Source organism: Sus scrofa, chromosome 5, assembly GCF_054392235.1.
Source record: "Sus scrofa isolate SSC_HxYL_T2T_F1_AM1 chromosome 5, Sscrofa_HxYL_maternal_Yorkshire_Landrace_v2.0, whole genome shotgun sequence".
Lineage (NCBI taxonomy): Eukaryota > Metazoa > Chordata > Mammalia > Artiodactyla > Suidae > Sus > Sus scrofa.
The window spans coordinates 10,960,558-10,981,202 of record NC_139387.1 but is presented as its reverse complement, the minus strand read 5'-3'; the positions used below and the strand labels follow the sequence as shown (position 1 = coordinate 10,981,202).

The following is a 20,645-nucleotide window of genomic DNA, read 5'->3' as shown; positions in this document are numbered from 1 at the left end:
GCCAGGTAATTCGTAGCAGTATCTGCTCTTCAAACTTTTCTCGCTTGGCTAATAGTTGTAGAGCATGTCAATCATCTCCACCTCCCGCCCCCTCACCTCTGGAAAGTTCAGGGAAAAACAGCTCCAACAACTTATATCCAGAAGCGGTGATAAAAGCAGCTTTCTGATTGGCCAGAGGCTGGCTTGGACCATCTCGGGAGGAACGCGTACCCTCCTCCCCTTCTGGAAGTGGGTTCGCCCACGGAGGGGGCCAGTTGGGAGCGCGGGAGACTGGAGCGGCGCCTGCGCAGTGGACAAGGTGCAGTTGCCCAAGCGGAACTTTGAACCCGCTCTGTTGGGCCGAGGTTCTTGTCGCCCCCTCAAGTCCCAGATTCCGGGGAGAGCGACGTAAGCTGCATCAAGAAATCTAGTCCTTGGCTCGCATCTCACAGGGAAATCTGATTTTTAAAGCCCGAGAATGTCATGCTTTAAAATGTAAAATAGGAAAGTGTTGAAAGTGATGTCTGTGGACAAAGAGAGAACAAGTGAGTTTAATGTGGGGGAGCAGCGGGACTCAGACACTTGAAGCCCTACTTTCCTGAGTCCAGCCCCTCTTGTAAAATGGAGAATATATCACATACCGCACATCATCGAATGAAAGCCAGCCCCAGGACACTCCCCATCCCACAGGGAGGCTCCGAGGATGTCTGTTGACTTTCTGGGGGAGGCTCCTCTTGCTGAAAGAGGAACCTCAGACTGAAATCACTGCCGCCGCCGTCTTCCTGACCTGGTGACCATCGTGGCACATCGCCTCGCCCCTGAGCCTGTTTCCTCGTTAAAAATGGGCTAGTGGAACCCACCTCCTGGGGTTGTCCTGACGCTCAAAAGAAGGTCTGTAAGTGCCTGGAACATAGTAGGGGCTCAACAGTGAGGAATGGATGAATGAGAAGAGATTCATCTGGACAAATTTCATTGATCATCACTGCCGTATGCCAGGTGCAGGCACCCCTGTTCTGCCTCTGCTGGGGCCCCCTGGGATGGCTGGTGCTGAGCAGGAAGATGCCCTCAGTGAAGGTGCCTGCCCCCGGGGGTTTGTCATCACAGGCCTTTCAGTTACCTGGAACTTGCCTCACCTGCTCAGTGTCTCCCTGTGGCTACCAGCCTTGCGCTGGGCCATGAACACACATACACTCCACACATTTCTGTGGATGCTTCAGCCTTGAATTGGGAGTGAAACAGTGCAAGCTGCCTGGAAGTTTCTTTCCTTGGGACTCATTCCTGGTATTGTGATTAAGATGTGTCTCCTGCCTTCCCCTCACCTACTTGTCTTCTTTGGAAACATCATGCAAGTCTGTCTCAGACACCCCAGGCCTCGGTGAGTCAGAAAGCCTCTGCCTGGTCTTTCTGCCCCCGCCCCGCTTCCAGGCTGCCCTGCTAATTAATCCCTCAGAGGCCCTCTTGAGTAAGTCACTCTTTGAGGCAGCTCCATGGAGCTGAGATGCTGAAACACATTTGGGGGAGATATATCTGGGAGCCTCAGTTTCCCCATCTGTGAGGGGCAGGAGGGACTAACAGCCCCTCCCTCATAGGGCTGTCTTCCTCTGCCCACATCTGCGGAGTCCACATCTGCAGAGCCCACATCCCTTTCCTTGGTGCTGCTGTGTGTGGTTTCGGTCAGCACCATTGTAAGAGCATTGTGGGGTGGTGTTTTGTGGTTTGTTTTTTTTTTTTTTGCTATTTCTTTGGGCCGCTCCCACAGCATATGGAGGTTCCCAGGCTAGGGGTCGAATCAGAGCTGTAGCTGCCAGCCTACGCCAGAGCCACAGCAACGCGGGATCCGAGCCGAGTCTGTAACCTACACCACAGTTCATGGCAACGCCGGATCGTTAACCCACTGAGCAAGCGCAGGGACCGAACCCACAACCTCATGGTTCCTAGTTGGATTCGTTAACCACTGCGCCACGACGGGAACTCCTGTTTTTTTTTTTTTTTTTTTTTAGGGCCGCACCCACAGCATATGGAAGTTCCCAGGCTAGGGGTAGCATTGGAGCTGCAGCTGCCAGCCTGTGCCACAGCCACAGCAACGCAGGATCCACGCTGCATCTGCGACCTACACCACAGCTCAGGGCAATGCCGGATCCTTAACACACTGAGCAAGGCCAGGGATCAAGCCTGCGTCCTCATGGATGCTAGTCGGGTTCGTTACGGCTGAGCCACTGACAGGAGCTCCCTGTAAGAGCATTCTGGATCTCCCCAGAGAGATGGTGAATTCTGTACCCCTTACTCCACTACCCTGAGGGCCTGCTATACAGTCTTGATGTCAAAATGACAGCCGCATGACTGTCACTGAGTTTTGGGTGATCAGAGAGTTTGGGAGCCCTGAAGGCCCTGGTGAAATTCTAGTCTAACCCTTCCCTGAGTGGCTCTAACAGAGCTGGTGTTTGCTAAACCCATACTGAATGCTGACCTCATTCTAAGTGCTTGAAAGGAGTCATTAATTTAATATTCATGTTCCTATCTGATATTCATAATAAGCCCTGTGAAGCCTGTATCCGCCCTTTTTGATAAACGGGGAGACTGAGGCTCCAGTGAGGTGAAATCCAATCCTCAAGGTTATAAGACTAGAGAAGGGCAGAGCTGGGGATGAAGCACAGACTATTAAGCCTCTGGCCCCTACAGGGACCTCTCCTGCCTCTAATCCTCTGACACTTCCTTGAATCCTAGAGAGTAAATATTTATTGAGTTCCTTGCAGCAATAGCTCCTGCTAATTGGGCATCAGCTATGCCAGGCACGTGCTGAACGCATCACATCCTCTTTCTTGAAGGATTCAACAACTCTGGGAAGTGGAAACTCTCTTTCCTTCAATTTCCCTGGGAAGGACGCTCAGACCTGCACAGAGCCTGAGCTCATGCAACAAGCCAGCTAGAATCAGAGCCAGCCTCCGGTCTCCCGCGCTTGGGACCGATGCATTTTTTTTTTTTTTCCATTGCCTGCTGCAGTCTTTCTGTTTTCATTAATAAGCTTTTCCTTGAGGATCTCCCCTAGGCCAGGCCCTGGGCTGGTTGCTGGAGCCACGAAGTGAAGGTGCCAGAAAGCCAGGCAGCTCTGGCAGATGGTGGCCCTGTGGGAATACCAGCCCAGTGCTGCAGGACCCTGTGTTTTCTAGAGGATTCAGGAATCTGTGGTTTGTGTTTTTTTTTTTTTGGTTTGTCTTTCTTTCCTTCCTTCCTTCCTTCTTTCCTTCTTTCCTTCTTTCCTTTTTTCCTTCCTTCCTTCTTTCTTTCTTTCTTTCTTTCTTTCTTTCTTTCTTTCTTTCTTTCTTTCTTTCTTTTTCTTTCTTCCCTTCTCTCTCTCTCTCTCTCTCTCTTTCTTTCTTTCTTTCTTTCCTTTTTAGGGCCGTACCCACAGCTTGTGGAGGTTCCCAGGCTAGGGGTTGAATTGGAGCTAGAGCTACCACCCTACACCACAGCCACAGTAACTCCAGATCCGAGCTGCATCTGTGACCTACACCACAGCCACAGCAACTCCGGATCCGAGCTGCATCTGTTACCTACACCAGAGCCACAGCAACTCCGGATCCCCAACCCATTGAGCGAGGCCAGGGATCGAACCCACAACCTCATGGATCCTGGTGGGGTTCTTTAGCCGCTGAGCCACAAAGGGAACTCCTTTCTTTCTTCCTCTTCCTTCCTTCCTTCCTTTCTTTTTTTTCAGGAACTGTTTGTGTGTGTGTGTGTGTGTGTGTGTGTGTGTGTGTGTGTGTGTGTGTGTGAATTCCCCTGACTCTCAACTTTTGGCAGTGACCTTCAATCTAAAACACTGCGGCTGCAGGAGAACTCCTCCATTGTGTGGCTGTCCATTTGTGACATTTAGTCAAGAAAGACAGAGTGTGTGAAAAAAAATCCCAGGGCAAGAGTAGAAACAGGACCCCAAGGAGCACCCCCAACCCCGGATAGGTGAAGGGGAGCTGGGAAGGACATTCTGGAAGGAGAGCCTTAACGAGCGGGTAGGAGTTTATGACGTGGACACAGCGGAAAGGACTTCCTTGGCAGCGGGAACAGCATGTGCATAGGCATGGAGTTGCGGGAGCAAGTTGAACATTTGGAGAATAGCAGGTGACATTCTTTGCTGAGGTGAGAATGGGAGAGATAGGTCTGACCCAGGCCTTTGCTTGAAGCCAAATGTACAGCAAAATGGCAAAAGAAAGTGAGGCAAGGCCCCGTGTAGAACCTTCTTTGATGGGTTCATTCAATATATGTTTTATTGAGTACTGCTTAGTCAGCGCCATGGACAGAACCAAGCGTGGCTGTCCTCAGGGAGCATCCAGCCCCATGGGGAGGAGGTGACCAAGCAATGATTATCTGTGACTGCTTGTGGTCAGTGTTGCGTGGGAAAGGACTAGTGGATGTTAAAGAAAAACAAACAAACAAAAAAAACAACTCTATCCTGTGGTTTCTGGACCAGCAGGATCAGCATCACACAGTGACTTGTTAGAAATGCACATTCCCAGGCCCCCTGCTCAACTGAACTCTGGGCGGGGGACGGGGGCAGGCTCACAATCTGTGTTTTTGAAAACCTTTCGGTGGTTCGGATGCACACTTGTGTTTGGGAGCCTTCGGTCATGTTGGGATCCACTTGTATCCACTTTCTTGGGTTGCTTGACTGTGTCTGAAACTCCCTAAGACTCTTCCGGCCTCAGGGCCTTTGCACATGTTGTTCTCATCATGGCCACATGACTCTCTCGTGACCTTTAGCTCTTTGTTCAAATGTCGCCTCCCTGGAAAGGTCCCTCCCAAACACCCACTTTAAAGGATCGCCCTCAATCTGTCAGACTTGATCTCACTTTACTTTCTTCGTAGCACGCACCACTCCCTGGTGTTATTTTCCATGTGTACTTGTTTATTTGTCTAGTGGCTGTCTCCTTCCACTAGAAGATAAGCTTCATGAGAACAGGGACTCGGTCTCTTTTGTCGTCCCAGCCCCTGGGCTGGTCCCCAGCATGGCGAGACACTCAGGAAATATTTTGGAATGAATGAATGAACCTCATAGGGTTTACCCTTCTAGGCATGCATTCCTTCAAAAAGCACCAATTCTAGAGCATCAGTTCCTGTGCAGGTAATGGGCCTGTTGTTGGAAGGGGTGCCAAGGATGTGTGGACGGGGGCAGCCTGATGCCTGGGTCTGCCCCACCCCCTCCTCCCCCACATCACGCAGCCCGTTCCAGACCCATAGAACGCCAGACCCTCTAGAACCTCCAGACCTGTAGGCGCCATGGAGGAGGAGGGGTTAACAGCAGTGCTTCCCCAAGCCAAGGCCTGGGCTGTTTGGCCTGATGAGGAAGCAGGCAAGGGCTTTGGGCGAGAAGGAGGGGAGAGAGGCAGCTCCTGACAAGTTATTCGCAGAGAACGTTCAGTCATCCTGGGGTTGAATGCTTCCAGAAGGCCCTGACAAGCAGCTTGCAGCTGAGCTGTGGCTTGGCTCAGTGCCAGGGATGACCGCACTATTCCATGCAGGGCACCCGGGACGATTGTGCCCACTGCAGGGTGCACGTCCCTCCTCCACGGCTCTGGGGGGTTCTGCCCTATCTGGGCTGCTCCTCAGAGCTCCGTGCTGGCAGAGTGTATTAGGATTGTTGGGTGCAAAACAATCCCTTTGGGTACAGAAGAGGCTTAGGGAGAAATTAGTGGAAAATACCTTTCAAACATTGAGGCAGATTTGCTCTAATGCGCCCCCGTCGGAGGGCAATGCAGAAGAGAGGGCTAGTAGTTGTTGGAATCTTCTGTATTTAGAGCAGGTTTTCCTTAGCCTGGCGCCATTGACATTTTGGATTGGCCAATTCTCGGTTGGGGGCGGGGGGCTGTCCTATGTGTGATAAGACTTTGGCAGCCTCCTGGGCTTCGACCCACTAGATGTCAGAATCACCTCCCTCGTTGTGACAACCCACAATGCCTTCAGATCTTGCCAAATGTCCCCTGCGGCCCAAAATTATCCACGGATGATGATCATGGATGTATGAACTCAACGTGTAGGGAATGTTGATTTTGAAATTGAAATCTGCAAGGGATGGGACACAGACCTTCTGGGTTTGAGTCTTGCTTTGCGTCTTAAGCTGCGTTGCCTCATTCCTGCGCCTGTGAGTGCCACACGGCGAGTAAGGGGTCTAGATCGGCACCTGACCAAACACCAGCTCTTATCAACAGCTATGGGGACGCTGATGAATCCCCCTGGGGCGATCTGTAATGCAGCGGTGGCGTCCGTTTTACAATATCCTATAAGGCACTGCGTCGTAGCTGCCTTCTGGTACACCGCCTTCTCACGGCAGTGACCTTTGCTGTTCCGTTTTCTACCGTTCACGTGGGCCGGGTTGTTTATGCCTCCGCCGCCGATGCAGTGCTTGGCTGTGGCCATCTCCATAAAGGGCAGAGCAAATGTGACTGACTCACCTTCTGTGCGCCTGGAATGCAAAGTGGAGCCCTGAGCCGTGGCCTTGGAAGTGCAAGGAGGATGCACTACCCAGATTCTGTCAGCAGGGGGCAGCAGCAGCCGGGACAATGCCTGCTGCTACGGGGGGAGGGGGGGGGGCGGGTAGCCAAGGGCTGCCTGGCTTGTTTTGATTTACTTCGTTAGTGCAAATATTTAAAGTTCAGCAAATCACCCCTCCAGAGCTACTTTAACAACCCATGGTAGCTTCTTGTGGGAGCCAAGAATCGCTTTTCTAAAACATTCTCCATTTAGCTTGTCTGTCCATTTCTGGATGCCTCAGTCTAAACCTAGGCTGAATTAGGCTAGGGGCAAAATTAAGCCATTTCCTGTTGCTTTTCCTCTCTGCTCACTGCACCGCATCCTTCCCCTTGTCTGAGTGACACAACGCCTCTCCCAGAAAGCACCCCAAGCAGCTGTACCTCACCTTTGAGCCCCATCTTGCCTCGTTCCCCATCCCCCCCATAGAAGCTCAGCAGTCCAGGGCCTCAGTCTCTCATACTTTCCCTGAACCAGCTCTTGACCCGAGCCACTGCATTCTTCTACTCACCTGGGTCACCTTTAAAATTTAAAAATTTCGAACCGACTGCAGGTCACTTAATATGGCTGGACCTGGAATAACAACTCCTCCCCTCCCCGCTCTCAGAGCGTCCCTGGGAGGCTCAAAATTGACACCGCCTGTTGCCGCAGACAAGTTTCACAAACTGTAAAGCGCTGGGCAAAGTTAAGGACTGTCACTCTGACCGTGATCGGCTCCCTGCCAAGGTCGGTTCCTGGGTGGTTGGTCTCCTGCTTCAAGGATTCTTGGGGCATGTTGTCAGCATCTGAATGTGGCATCTGTGTGTCGGCATCTGGCAGCCTTCGAAAAGGCTGGAAATACCCAACAGCCGTCCAGAATGCAGAGTCGAGGGGCCTTTTCCAGATGGAACCACCGGGATAAACACAGGCTGGCACACGAGCTGTCCAGTGTGTGTGTGTGTGTGGGGGGGACTCCAGGCCCACCTGCTGAGCCTCTGGTGGCCGGAAACTGGCGTGATCGCCTTGAGCCACAGACATCCCTCTGGAATTAGACGAGGAGGCTGGCGGGACATGAGCCTCTCGACTTATCCCCCACTGGGGTGGTGTGTCTAATGGTGCCAGAGGGACGGGGGACAGTCTTTTAAGTCAACAGATCTGGATTCAGAGTGATCTAAACATGCAATGGCTCTGGGCCCCCTCTCGGTGAGATGACCCCCAGTTTCCCCACCAAGAGTTCTAACATCGTCCCACTTCCTGGGAAGGATTTTGAAGATCTTCCGAGGAAAGAATAAAATGGTTTGGAACCTGTGGAATGAAAAGTAGGTACTAAGTCGCGAGACGTCGTCCCGCCAAGGGCCAGCCCTTCACCTCTCTGATAGTTCCACGCTGTTCTCTCCCAATGCAGCGGTCAGCGCATCTGCCTTCCAGAGGAGAAAACAGAGGCTGTGTTAAATAATGGAAAAGATGTGCCTGGAGTTCCCATCGTGGCTCAGTGGTAACGAACCTGACTAGTATCCATGAGATGCGGGTTCAATCCCTGGCCTCGCTCAGTGGGTTAAGGATCCGGCATTGCCATGAGCTGTGATGTAGGTCACAGATGTGGCTCAGATCCCATGTGGCTGTGGCTGTGGTGTAGGCCAGCAGCTGCACCTCCAATTCGACTCCTAGCCTGGGAACCTCCATATGTTGCAGGTGCAGCCCTAAAAAGAACCCCCACCCCCAAAATGTGCCTGACCCCACGCAGCTAGTGAGAAGGGAGAGTAGGACTAGAGTTCATATCTTCTCACTCCAAATCCAGTTCCGTGGCTGCCTGGCTGGCGGGCCTTGGGAGAGCTCAGGAACTTGGCCAAGCCTCTGTTTCATCATCTGGAAAATGGGACCACTGACCTCCCTGAGAGAGCTGCGTGCGTGAATGGGATAATGCATGTAAACACTTGATGCAGCCTCAGAGTAAACACTCAACAAATACTGGTGGTTCTTACTATTCCAGTTCACCTTGTTCCTAGTGAATGAATGAGTGAGCAAATAACTCGTTTAAGTTAATTTAACTTCTGCCCTCTACCTCTGCCAGGGCCTAGGAAGCTTTCCTTGCAAGAAAGCCAAGAAAATGAAGCCTGTTTCCTTTAGATGGAAATAAAGGCCCATCGAAGCTGTGTATGGTGACAAAAGAACTGGCCCTCACTTCCCCTGTGTCGTGTTCACATTCTTGAAGGATCCGTCCCAAAGCAGAGAAAGGGCTGCCGCCCCCCCACCCCCACCCCCCGCGCAGACCATCCGCGACGGTCTCTCTGGCAGTGCTGACAAGGTGGCATTTTTGTGATGATTATGCAAGAAACCTTCCAATAACTGACCCTCGGCTCCAGCAGAAAGCTTTGAATTTTGCAAAACTGCTGGGGCATAGCAATTTCTCATCTGGCGCTGGCTCTCCCAGCAAGTTTCACAGCCATCCCAGAATTGTCTCTGAAGCATTCAACCGAACTGATTGCCCTCAGCTCATTTCTTGAGAGTTAACAGATGTGAGCACTAGAGGAGAGGGTGACAAGTGGCCTGGGACCTGGAGAAGCTGGGGGGGTGGGGTGGGGGGGGCGTGGGTAGCTTCTTGCTGGAGCACATCCAGGTCGGCACTGCAGGCTCCGTGGCGAATATAGAAAATGCTAGAACATTCAGGGCCTCCACAATCAGAGCGGCTTCCATGCTGCTCGCTCGGAGGTTGCTTCCCTGATGCGTCCTGCTCTTTGTGTTTTAATTAGTGTCCCTAAAGATGGGAGGCACATGGGCACTGCCATGCATGTAACCCCACAGGGCAGGAGGAGCGTGATGGGTCTGAGCTTGGGCTCTGGGGTCAGATAAACCAGGGATGGGCTGACTCCAAGACCACTTTGGTTTGGGGTTCACCCAGAACTGGACCCTGACCTAGGACTTGAGCACAGTGTTTTACAGTGACCCCATCCCCGGAAGTCCCATACGGGGGTGGGGATGTGAGACAGGGAGGGGAGAGGAGCCCGGAAGGGACACCCCTAAGCCACCTGTGGCCGTGGGCGGCTCAGCCCTTCTGAAGACTGTGCAGACTTTCACTGAGGAAGCGGGTGAATTCTCATCCGCCCCCTCTGCCATCTGGTACTTGGCCCAGGGCTGCGCAACTGTGACCCTCCGCACAGCCGCCTCGCCCTGTGCGGGGCTGGCCGTCCACAGCCAGGAAAAAAAAAACCTGATGACCAGCAAGCATGTCTTGGGTCTTTGAGGGGGCACTGCTGGAACTGCTGGGACCTGCCCCCCCCCACTGCCCCACCATCATTTAATCTGTTTCTGCCTCAGTCTCTGTTAAAAAGGGATAACAGTGCCCATCACTGTGGCTTGACGTAAGCACTAGGGGAAAGGAGAGGCTAAGCCGGAGGCAGAAGACGTGCTTAGCGGTGCTGCCATTATTATACTTTGCCACCTGTGTTTCTGGAAGGCCCTTCTTTATCTTAACCAACGAACTCCTATTTATCCTTCCAACGCCCAGCTTAGATGTCGCATCTTCTACGACACCTACTTTCTGTATATATTCGTGTCCTATGGCCATCATAACCAATGATCACAAACTTGGTGACTTCGAATGACAGCGATTTACTCTCTCCGGAGGCCACAGGTCTGACCTCAGGGTGTCAGGAGGGCCGTGGTCCCTCTGAAGACTAGGGGAAAATCCTTCCCTGCCTTTTGCAGCATCTGGTGGCCGCTGGCATCCTTGGCTGCGTCACTCCACCCTCTTCCTCCATCTTCACATCAGCCTCTTTCTGTGTATCTTCCCCTTTTCTGTCTCTTACCATAACAGGTGTCATTGGATTCAGGACCCCCCACTAATCCAGGGTGAGCGCACCTCGAGGTCCTTAATTACACCTACAAGGTTACATTCAGAGCTTCCGAGTGGACCTTCAACCTAGACCTTCTTGAATGATGACTGCATTATTCACATTGTGCTTGTGGCATGAACTAACCAGAGCGACTTAAGCAAACCGGGGTTCACTTTCCTCCTGTCACAAGTGCTCTCAAGGTTGGCAGCTCCCAGGCTGGTACGATGGTTTCAAGGAGCCAGCAGGGACCAGCCTCCTCCTCACTGTCTGATGGGACTGTCGCCGGCTGCGTCTTTAGTCCCTAAGGTGGTAAGAAGGCAGCCCCACCTTCAGACACCAAGACTGCCTCCTAGACAGGGTAAAGGAGGACGGCAAAGGCCAGCAGACACAGGGGATCCGCTTCTCCAGAGGCTTCGGGGCCAGCCCCAGCTGGGGCTCTGTGTTTACATCTCATGGCCCCAAACTGTGTCCCCAGGTCAGGTGGGTTTTTTTCCCAGGATATGTTGTTGCCCTGCACCCAAATAGATTGTGATAGAAAGAGGTGAAAATTTGTGATAAGTAGACAATTATAATGATGAGTAGGCAAATTATAATACAGTATAGTATAATATAATATAATACCCAGAAGCAATGAAAATTCACATCACAGCTCTTTCCCCGTGTTGTCATAGAATAGCTACAATATCTAGTTTAGAGGACACACCATAGTATATTCACCGATGCCCCATAACGTTTTCCAGACTCAACTCTCCTGGGGATCAGCAGCCTCCTTTCTGGACATCGAAGCCTGGCCCCGAGGGAGAGAGGGACCAGGTGAGCCCCGTGGGGGGGGGGGGGGCAGCAGGAGCAGCAGGGGTCAGCGCCAGGGCCAGGAGGCGGTGGGCACACCAGAGGGACAGCAGAAACCCGCAGCAGGGACATGCAATGAACCTGGCGACGTGAGGGCGTCAGAGCCTTCCCGAGGTGGCGCTCTCAACACTGGGTCGGTCAGGAGGGAGAAAGTAAAAAGAACCACCTGGAAAGCTCTCGTCCTCTAGGACAGGGTACCCTCCTTAGATCCATCCGCGCGACATCTGTGCTCGGTAAATAGCTGGTGATTGATTGCGTCAACAAGGGAGCAAGCAGCCCGCAGGGGGTGCCGCGGCGGACTGATGGCCTGTAAGTCGGCTCAGATCACAACATCACAGCTGGAAGGAGCTCGCTGTCTAGGGGACCCTCGTACTGATGCGCGAGCTCTTTCCAAAGGTTCCTTGGTCTCCGCTTGCTTGCCTCTCTTGACAGGACGCTCACTGCTTCACAGGGTAGCCTGCTTTACTGCCCACCAGCTCAAAGTGTAGACAGAGCTTCCAGAGGTTCAGCCAGAAGCTGTTGCTTTGTAAATCACCTTGGCTGGTCCGGATTTTGTGCCTGCGGAATCGCATAAAATAAACCCACGTCCTCTTCCTTCCACTCCCTGCCTTTAATTATGCAAAGGCTTAACATGCTCCCTGTGTTGTGGCTTTGCTTCCTTTTCCCCTTGTGACTCTTTGTCTTGTGTGTGTACCCCACAAAGGTGTAATAAGTACCTCCTTTGTGCCAGGGACCGTGTCCCGTGCTGGGGTTCCAAGGGCGAGAGAATCGTGATCCCAGTTCTCCAGAAACCTAAAAAAACCCAATGGAGAAGATTCGTGTTGATGGTGGTGGTGGTGGTGATGGAGGCTGAATCCACATAACATGCGATTATCCATTTTAGAGTGTACAGTCCAGTGGCATCTCCGCAGTCACAACCTCATGCAGTCATCACCTCTCTAGTTTCAAAGCGTTGTCATCCGTCCAAAAGAACGAATCACTCCCCATTTCCCTTTTCCAGCTGTCTCCAGTGGATGGCAACCTTCAGTCTGCCTTCTGTGTCTGTGGAGTTACCTATTCTGGATTTCATATAAAAGGACATTTGGGAGTTCCCGTTGTGGCTCAGCGGGTTAAGAACCCAATATAGCATCCATAAGGATGCAGGTTCAACCCCCGCCTTGCTCAGTGGGTTAAGAGTCCGGTGTTGCCACAAGCTGCGGTGTAAGTCACAGATGAGGCTCGGATCCTGCATTGCTGTGCCGTGGTGTGGGCCGGCAGCTGCAGCTCCAATTCGACCCCCTAGCCTGGGAACTTCCATATGCCCAGGGTGTGGCCGTGAAAAGGAAAAAATAAAAAAAATCAAAGGACATTTGGTATCTGGATTCTTTCACTTAGCATAATGTTTTCAAGGTTCGTCCAAGGTGTAGCATGCAAATATCTGCCTTTTTTTTTTTTTAATGGCGAAATAGTATTCTCTATACATATTTTGATTATCCATTCATCCACTGATGGACATTTGGGTTGTTTTCACCTTTTGGCTGTTATGAGTGATACTGTTAGAACATTTGTTTACAGGTTTCTGTGTAGGCACGTTTTCCGTTCTCTTGAACACATATCTAGGTTGAATTTCTGGGGCATGTAGCAAGTCTATGTTTAACTTTCTGAAGAACTGCCAAACTGTTTTCCACAGTGACTGAACCATTTTATGTTCTCACCAGCAACCCATGAGGGTACCAGTGTCCCCACATCTCTGGAGATAATTCTTATTTTCATTTTTTAAGATTGTAGCCATCCTACTGTGTGTGAAGTGGGATTTCATGGTGATTTTGACTTTCCTTAATGGTCAGTGATGTTGAGCATCTTTTCTTGTGTTTGTCAGTTATTTGTATATATTATTTCGAGAAAATCTGTTCAAGTCATTTGTTTATTTTTAAATTGGGTTTTGTGATGGTTAACTTTATTTTATTTTTTCAATGATTTTTATTTTCCCCTTATAGTTGGTTTACAGTGTCCTGTCAATTTCTACTGTACAGAAGTGACCTAGTCACACACCCATATATATACACACATACGTATATATACATATATTCTTTTTCTCACATTATCCTCCATCATGTTCCATTATAAACGACTAGATATAGTTCCCAGTGCTACACACAGCAGGATCTCATTGCTAATCCATACCAAAGGCAATAGTTTGCATCTTTTAACCCCAAGCTCCCAATCCCTCCCACTCCCTCCCCCTCCCCTTTGGCAACCACAAGTCTGTTCTCCAAGCCCATGAGTTTCTTTTCTGTGGAAAGGTTCATTTGTGCCTTATATTAGATTCCAGATATAAGTGACATCATATGGTATTTGTCTTTCTCTTTCTGACTTACTTCACTTAGTATGAGAGTCTCTAGTTCCATCCATGTTGCTGCAAATGGCATTATTTTGTTCTTTTTTATGGCTGAGTAGTATTCCATTGTGTGTGTGTACCACATCTTCTTAATCCATTCATCTGTGGATGGACATTTAGGTTGTTTCCATGTCTTGGCTATTGTGAATAGTGCTGCAGTGAATATATGGGTGCATGTGTCTTTTTCAAGGAAAGTTTTGTCTGGATATATGCCCAAGAGTGGGATTGCTGGGTCATATGGTAGTTCTAGATTTAGTTTTCTGAGGTCCCTCCACACCGTTTTCCACAGTGGTTGTACCAATTTACATTCCTGCCAACAGTGTAGGAGGGTACCCTTTTCTCCACACCTGGGCCAGCCTTTGTTATTTGTTGACTTGTTAATGATGGCCATTCTGACAGGTATGAGGTGGTACCTCATGGCAGTTTTGATTTGTATTTCTCTAATAATTAGTGATTTTGAGCATTTTTTCATGTGCCTATTGGCCTTATGATAGTTAATTTTCTATGTCAACTTGACTGGGTAATGTGATACCCAGATATTTGATTAAACACTATTCTGGGTGTTTCTCTGGGGGTGTTTTGGGATCAGAGTCATATTTAAATTGGCAGACTGGGAGTTCCCATCGTGGCGCAGTGGTTAATGAATCCGACTAGGAACCATGAGGTTGCGGGTTCGATCCCTGCCCTTGCTCAGTGGGTTAACGATCCGGCATTGCCGTGAGCTGTGGTGTAGGTTGCAGACGCGGCTCGGATCCCGTGTTGCTGTGGTCCTGGTGTAGGCTGGTGGCTACAGCTCCGATTAGACCCCTAGCCTGGGAACCTCCATATGCCGCGGGAGCGGCCCAAGAAATAGCAAAAAGACCAAAAATAAATAAATAAATAAATAAATTGGCAGACTGAGTGAGGCAGATTGTCCTTGCTAATGTGGGTGGGTCTTGCCCAATCAGTTGAAGGCCTAAAGAGAACAAGCAGGCTGGCCGTCTTAGGTAAGAGAGGATTCTTCAGCCTGATTACCTCTGAACTGTGACATTGGCTTTTTTCTTGCCTTCATATTCACTTGGAACCACAATATTGGCTCTCCCGGGCATCCACCCTGCTGATCCACCCCACAGATCTTGGCACTTGTCAGCTGCTGTAATTGCATGAGCCAATTCCTTCTAATAAATCATATATGAACATATGTATATGTGTGTGTGTGTATATATATATATGTATGTATATATACACTTAAAGAGAGATATGTTTCTCTGGAGAACCCTGACTAAATCAGATTGTCTTTTTTGTTGTTGATTTGTAAGCGTTCTTTACATATTAATGATACCAAATCTTTACCAGATAGATATATTCTGATATTTGCTGATATCTTCTTCTCTTCAGGAAGATAGATTATTAAAGAAGCAATAAACAGGAAATGAAGTGGGAGCAGAGGGAAGCACAAAGCTGGAGTCCCTCTGAATGGATGTTCCATGAGCACAGGCCTCATCTGGTTTATTTATTATAAGACCCCCCCTCCCCTGCTCCACTGTGCCTGGCACATAGTAGATGCTCAATAAAGGGTAGTGAGTGAAAATGAGAAGCTAAACTTAAGAGTTCAGCAGGAGCGGAGAAGGATCCCTAGAGGCAGCCTTATTAGGCTGAGGCCTGAGTCTTGCATGGAAACTCGCCAGGTAAGGCAGAAACAGTGGTCTAGGGCGAAGGAACGGCCTGTGTGAAGGCCCAGAAGAGAGAGAGGACGTGGCGGTGTTGAAGAATGGAGCCGTCCATCTAGCTGGAGCAGAGAATGCAGGGAATAAATGGCGGGTTGAGCGGCTGAGTAGGGGTGGGGGGATAGGAGTGGGCAGGCAGAAGGCAGTGAGGGGGGAGAAGATTGAGGCTGGAAGGGGTCAGACCCAAAGGGCTTTGTAGGCTGTTAAGGAGTTTGAGGGCCTCTGAGAAGGGGAGAGGAAGCGCAAAGCAGTGAAAGGTTGCTGAATGAATGCAAGATGCAGGAAGACCCAGGGAGGCTTTCAGCAGCCTGCAGAGGATGTAGGGGAGGCAGGAGAAGAATGTGGGCTCTGGCTCTGGATCGAGGCTCCTCGTGGTTGGAATCTTGGTTCTGTCCCCCATCAGGTGAAAAGTGGGGGTCATGCAAATGGGCCCTGGAGTCTCAGCCAAGATACTCACGTTCCACTTCCTCATCTCCATTTTCCCATTTCTCATAATGAGGGCAGCCTGGCTTGAGTGCCACCATGCCTGGGCCAGCCTGCCCTTGGCCTTGGGGAGCCCCCAGATCTGATCCCCCTAAAGCCCCAAAGGCAGACACATCTTCTACCACTTCCCTGAGAAGGTTCGAGAAGAGTGGAAACAGGAAATTCAGGTGAGGGTTCGCTGTGATGCGCTTTGGGCTCCAGGCTGGCTGCTCAGGCCCTTCTCTGGCTGGACAGGTGGAGAAGGAGGCGAAGTGGGTGGAGAGCATCCCTCTCTGAGCCGCTCCTCCCAAATGGCCTCCTGGTTCCTATATAAGCCCCAGTGGCAGATTCACCCGATTCAAATCTTCCTGGCTAATGTCCCTATAGAGTGGTGGCAGGGGGGCCCAGGGTAGGGGTGCATCTTTACTGTAAGAGGCTGAACGCTTTGGGAAGAATTCTTGCTGTGACTATGATGACTCAACAAGGTAAGGCTTCTGAAGTGCTTAGCTGTGTAGGGCACAAGTAAACCTTCAAAACTCCTTTGTTGGGGAGTTTCCATTGTGGTGCTGCAGAAATGAACCTGACTAGGATCCATGAGAATGCAGGTTCGATCCCTGGCCTTGCTCATTGGGTTAAGGATCAGGTGTTGCCATGAACTGTGGTGTAGGTCACAAACGCGGTTCGGTTCCCATGTTGCTGTGGCTGTGGTGCAGGCCGGCAGCTGTAGCTTGGATTCATCCCCTAGCTTGGGAACATCCATATGCCGTGGGGGCAGCCTAAGAAAAAACAAACAAATAAACAAAAAAATCCTTTATTGAATGAATAAATAAATGTTTTCAATTTTCATTTTCTTTTCCTTTTTTTTTTTTTTAATCCTTTTTGTCCTTTTTTAGGGCTGCACCCGCGGCATATGGAGGTTCCCAGGCTAGGGATCTAATTGGAGCTGTTGCTGCCTGCCTACACCACAGTCACAGCAATGCCAAATCTGAGCTTCATCTGTGACCTACACCACAGTTCACGGCAACACCAGATCCTTAACCCACTGAGCGAGGCCAGGGATTGAACCCACAACCTCACGGTTCCTAGTTGAATTCGTTTCCACTGCGCCATGACGGGAACTCCTCAATTTTCATTTTCTGTTTTCATTTTTATGAGCTGTGTAATTTGGGCAAATTACCTAACCTCTCTGAACCTTAATGTTTTTCACCTGTCATCTTCCTTGGAGGGTCAGGGTGTGGATTAAGGGGTGGTCGATCATATCCAAAGCCTCTGGCGCACAGGAAGTGCTCCAGGGGAAAGAGGCAGATGTGGACGGCGGCTCTGCCCGGCTCCAAGGCGGGAGCCCTGCACAGTCATTTTCTCCAAGCCCATGGCTGAAAGAGGAGAGACCCCAGCCCTGACTTTCCCCATCCAGCCTTCCCCACCTCTGCTCCTTCCTCCTCGCTCCCTCTCCTGCCCGCCCCCTTTGCCAGCATCTTTTCCCTGCTCTTGGATGGTCAATCCATCATTCAGCTCTCTGCCCCTGTGCAGACTGCTCCTGCTCTTATCAAAAGGCACCCAGGAACTGATTTGCTGGCTCTTCCTCCCAGCCGCCAGCTCCATCCTTACCTGCTCCCAGCCTCTCCCAGACAGAAGGGAGACAGAGATAATGAGGGAGGCTCCTCCGAGCATAACAATGAATACAAGCATTCGTGTTCACCTGATGCGCAATCCGAGAGGGTGCACAGAGGGTGGGGATGAGGCCTTGGAGGATGGTTGATGGATATTCAGAGGCTGGTGACGCTCCATCTCCAGCCGGGCATGCTGGGCAGGGGGGCGCTCCCTTGTGCCCCTCTGTCCTTGCTGAGTTACAGGGGCTCTGTGGATGTGGCACCGTGGCAGGGTGGGAAAGCAGGAGACGAATTCAAGTGCCCATTCTGCTCCGCACATCGGTGTGGCCTTGCATGAGTCGCCGGCCACGTTGGGCCTCTGTGACCGCATCTGCGTCACGCCACCTTTCTGTGTGCCAGGCCCTGGGATCCAGCGGGGAACCCCGCAGATGTGTCAGCATCTTACGATCTTTGGGGTACATGGCTGGGAATTAGGTGGGCCTACTTTCCTCCTTATTCCACCTGTGATGGGGGGGTTGAGGGGCTCTAACCCCAGCTGGGGTTGTCATCGGGGGTGCTCTTCCTGAGGATGAAGAGGACTGGGCCAGGGAAAGAGGGGTGAGGAGGGCAGGGAGGGCAGAATGACCCAGGCCGAGCAAACAGCATGGAGGGACTGAGAGAGGAGGAAAGATGGACCGGACCGTGAGCGGGAGGAGGCAGGGGTGGGCGGGGAGAGGGGGCGGTCAGGCGGTCCCAGGGGGCAGGGGAGGCTGATCTTGGAGTTTTCTTTTTAATTTTTAAAAATGATCATTGATTTACATTGTTCTGTCGATTTCTGCCGTACAGCAAAGTGACCCAGCCATACATATACACACATTCTTCTTCTCATATTATCTCCTCTCATGTTCTGTCACAAACGCTTTTTTTTATAAAATGATTTATAGAATATTTTATGATAAATATAGTTTAAAATAGACTACAAAAGTATAAATAAAATAGATTAATTTTGTTCTACAGATGGGGCAGTCCCTGCACAATTTTAAGCAGAGAAATGTGACTCTGGGTGGAGAAGGACAGGGGAGGGTGAGAGGAAGCCAGGAGGCCGGGGAGGAGGCCACTGAGGTGGTGGCTCAGTGGCCAGGGCAGCTCCCCCTGGTGTCTCGCAGAGCCTGGTTGAAGCCAGCACTTATAGGAAAGGTGCCTGTATATAAAAATGCCAAAGCTGGGAGTTCTCGTTGTGGCTCAGTTCATAACCCGACTGGTACCCATGAGGACGCAGGTTCAATCCCTGGCCCCGCTCAGTGGGTTAAGGATTTGGCATAGCCGTGAGCTGTGGTGTAGGTCACAGACACAGCTCAGATCTAGCATTGCTGTGACTGTGGCGTAGGCCAACAGCTGAAGCTCTGACTCAACCCTAGCCTGGGAACTTCCATATGCTGCAGGAATGGCCCTAAAAAGGAAAGAAAAAGAAAGCCAAACCTGAGTTACCAACAGTGAGTGGCAGAATCGCCGCGGGAAGAGATGCCCAGTATCCTAATTGGAGACTCTTCATGAATGTGGGACCCAGGCCACACAGCTCCATGAAGCCGGGCCCCTACTGTGCCCACGGTCAGGCCTGAACTCAGGCAGTGGCCGAGAGGATGAGGGAAATGGGCTGAATCCAGACCTATGTGGGAGGTGGCATCAGTGTCACTTGTCACTACGCCTCCTCTGACTACACCACTGCTCGCCCACAAGGTACCCCCACGGTGTCCCGACCTTGTGCTGCCCAGGCTCCAGGCCAGTCCTTTCCAAAGCAGCACCCCAGAGCCAATGTCATATGTCCCCGTGATCTGTGGGCTGTCGTTTGGGTGCGGGGCGAGAGGCACTGAGGGCCACCCCAGGCCAGCGGGCCGCAGCAGCTGTCACTGTTCTCGCTGGGTCCTGTACTAGGTTCTGGGGGAGACGCTCAGGCTCCCCCACCACCCCGCACTCCACACGGGCCACGCAGGAGGCAGCCCACTCCAGCTGCCTGTTCTAGACTTCCCATGGAAACCTGGGTCTGTCCTGCTGTCACGAGCCTGTGCGCCCACGCGTGCCCCCACGCCCGCCCACTCATACATGCTGACTCTTACGCACATCACACACTCTGACTCGCCCAGGCCCAGTTCCACCCACTTAAGCGCAGACTGCCCCGCAGCGCCCGTGGCCTGGCACCAGGCTGAGCAGCCCCCACCCCCACCCCCCACCGCCCAGGGTGGCCCTTCAAGGCTTGCCACTATTTTGGCTCCATTCCCATTCTGATTCCAAGTCCCCTCCCAGGTCCAGGCCTGCTGGCACTGTCCAGCTGCTACCATGGAAAGTGGCTTATCCATCCCTGCCTTGCAGCCTGGATCCCAGTGGGGTCGCCTGCTCAGGCCTGGTCCTCGGTGAGCCTTGGGGAGGGGGAGGGGGAGGGTCAGGAGGCACCAGTTGGGTACAGGGCCTGGAACCCTGATCCAGGAAGGGGAGAACGCTGCTCCAGTGCCCACCCCCAGGCTGTCGTGGGAAAGAGCAGATGCCAACCTGCAGGGCCACTACCATGTTCGCCCACTCAGCTCCCTTCCCGTCTTCTGATGTCTGCTGGGACATCTCTCCCTACCCTTCTCCAGCCTTGAGCTTTCCGTGTCCCTGGCCCTCATCCTTCGGGTCACAGTGACTGGTCAGGCGGGGAGGCAGGCTCTGGAAGTGGCTGCCGGGGCTGGGGTCCTGGCCCAACCACTTACTTGCACCGTGGTCTTGGGTGAACATGTCCCTTCCCTGTGCCTGGGTTTCTTCATCTACACAGTGGAGAGAATCATAATCTCTGCTTCACAGGGGTGTTGAACAGCTGGAATCAGAAAGGGCTCAGCATAGGGTAAGTGCTCAGTAATCACTAGCTATTGGTATCAATAGGACTAAATTTGGGGCATTCTGATGCAGTGACTGGGAAAGAGAAGCTCTCTCTCTTTTTTTTTTTTTTTAAACTTATACTGCTGAATGTACACCTTGAGTTGCTGGAGGAATTGCCATCAGGAGGGAGAACCTGCCTGGTAATGCATCCAGCACAAAGGAAAGCAGTGCTCAGAGATGGGGAAAGAAGGACTTAATCTTGATGGAAATCACTTGTGTTCCTTGATCCACCTGTTCCTGAAGCTCTACCCTGGATTATTTAGGAACATAACCCAGTCTTTGGGGTTTTTTTCTTCCTTTTTTTTGCTTAAGTTACCTTGAGTTGGGTTTCTCTCATTTGTAACAGAGAGAGTCTTAATGAGTATCCATCTGTCTGTCCATTCATCCATCCATCCATCTACTCATAAGTCCTAGCTGTGTGGGCTTAGACACATCACTTTCC

The 20,645-nt window shown here is 51.3% G+C and overlaps 1 protein-coding gene across 9 annotated transcripts in view; it reads left to right on the top strand.

Moving 5' to 3' along the window:
- Positions 1–288: 288 nt before the first annotated feature.
- Positions 289–20,645, top strand: part of NCF4 (neutrophil cytosolic factor 4) — a 115,833-nt gene continuing 95,476 nt past the window's right edge. For all 9 annotated transcript variants that reach the window (XM_084955422.1, XM_084955421.1, XM_021091535.2 and 6 more), the window contains exon 1: positions 289–1,354. The gene's annotated coding sequence lies outside the window, so the exon portion shown is untranslated. The remainder of the gene's footprint in view (positions 1,355–20,645) is intronic.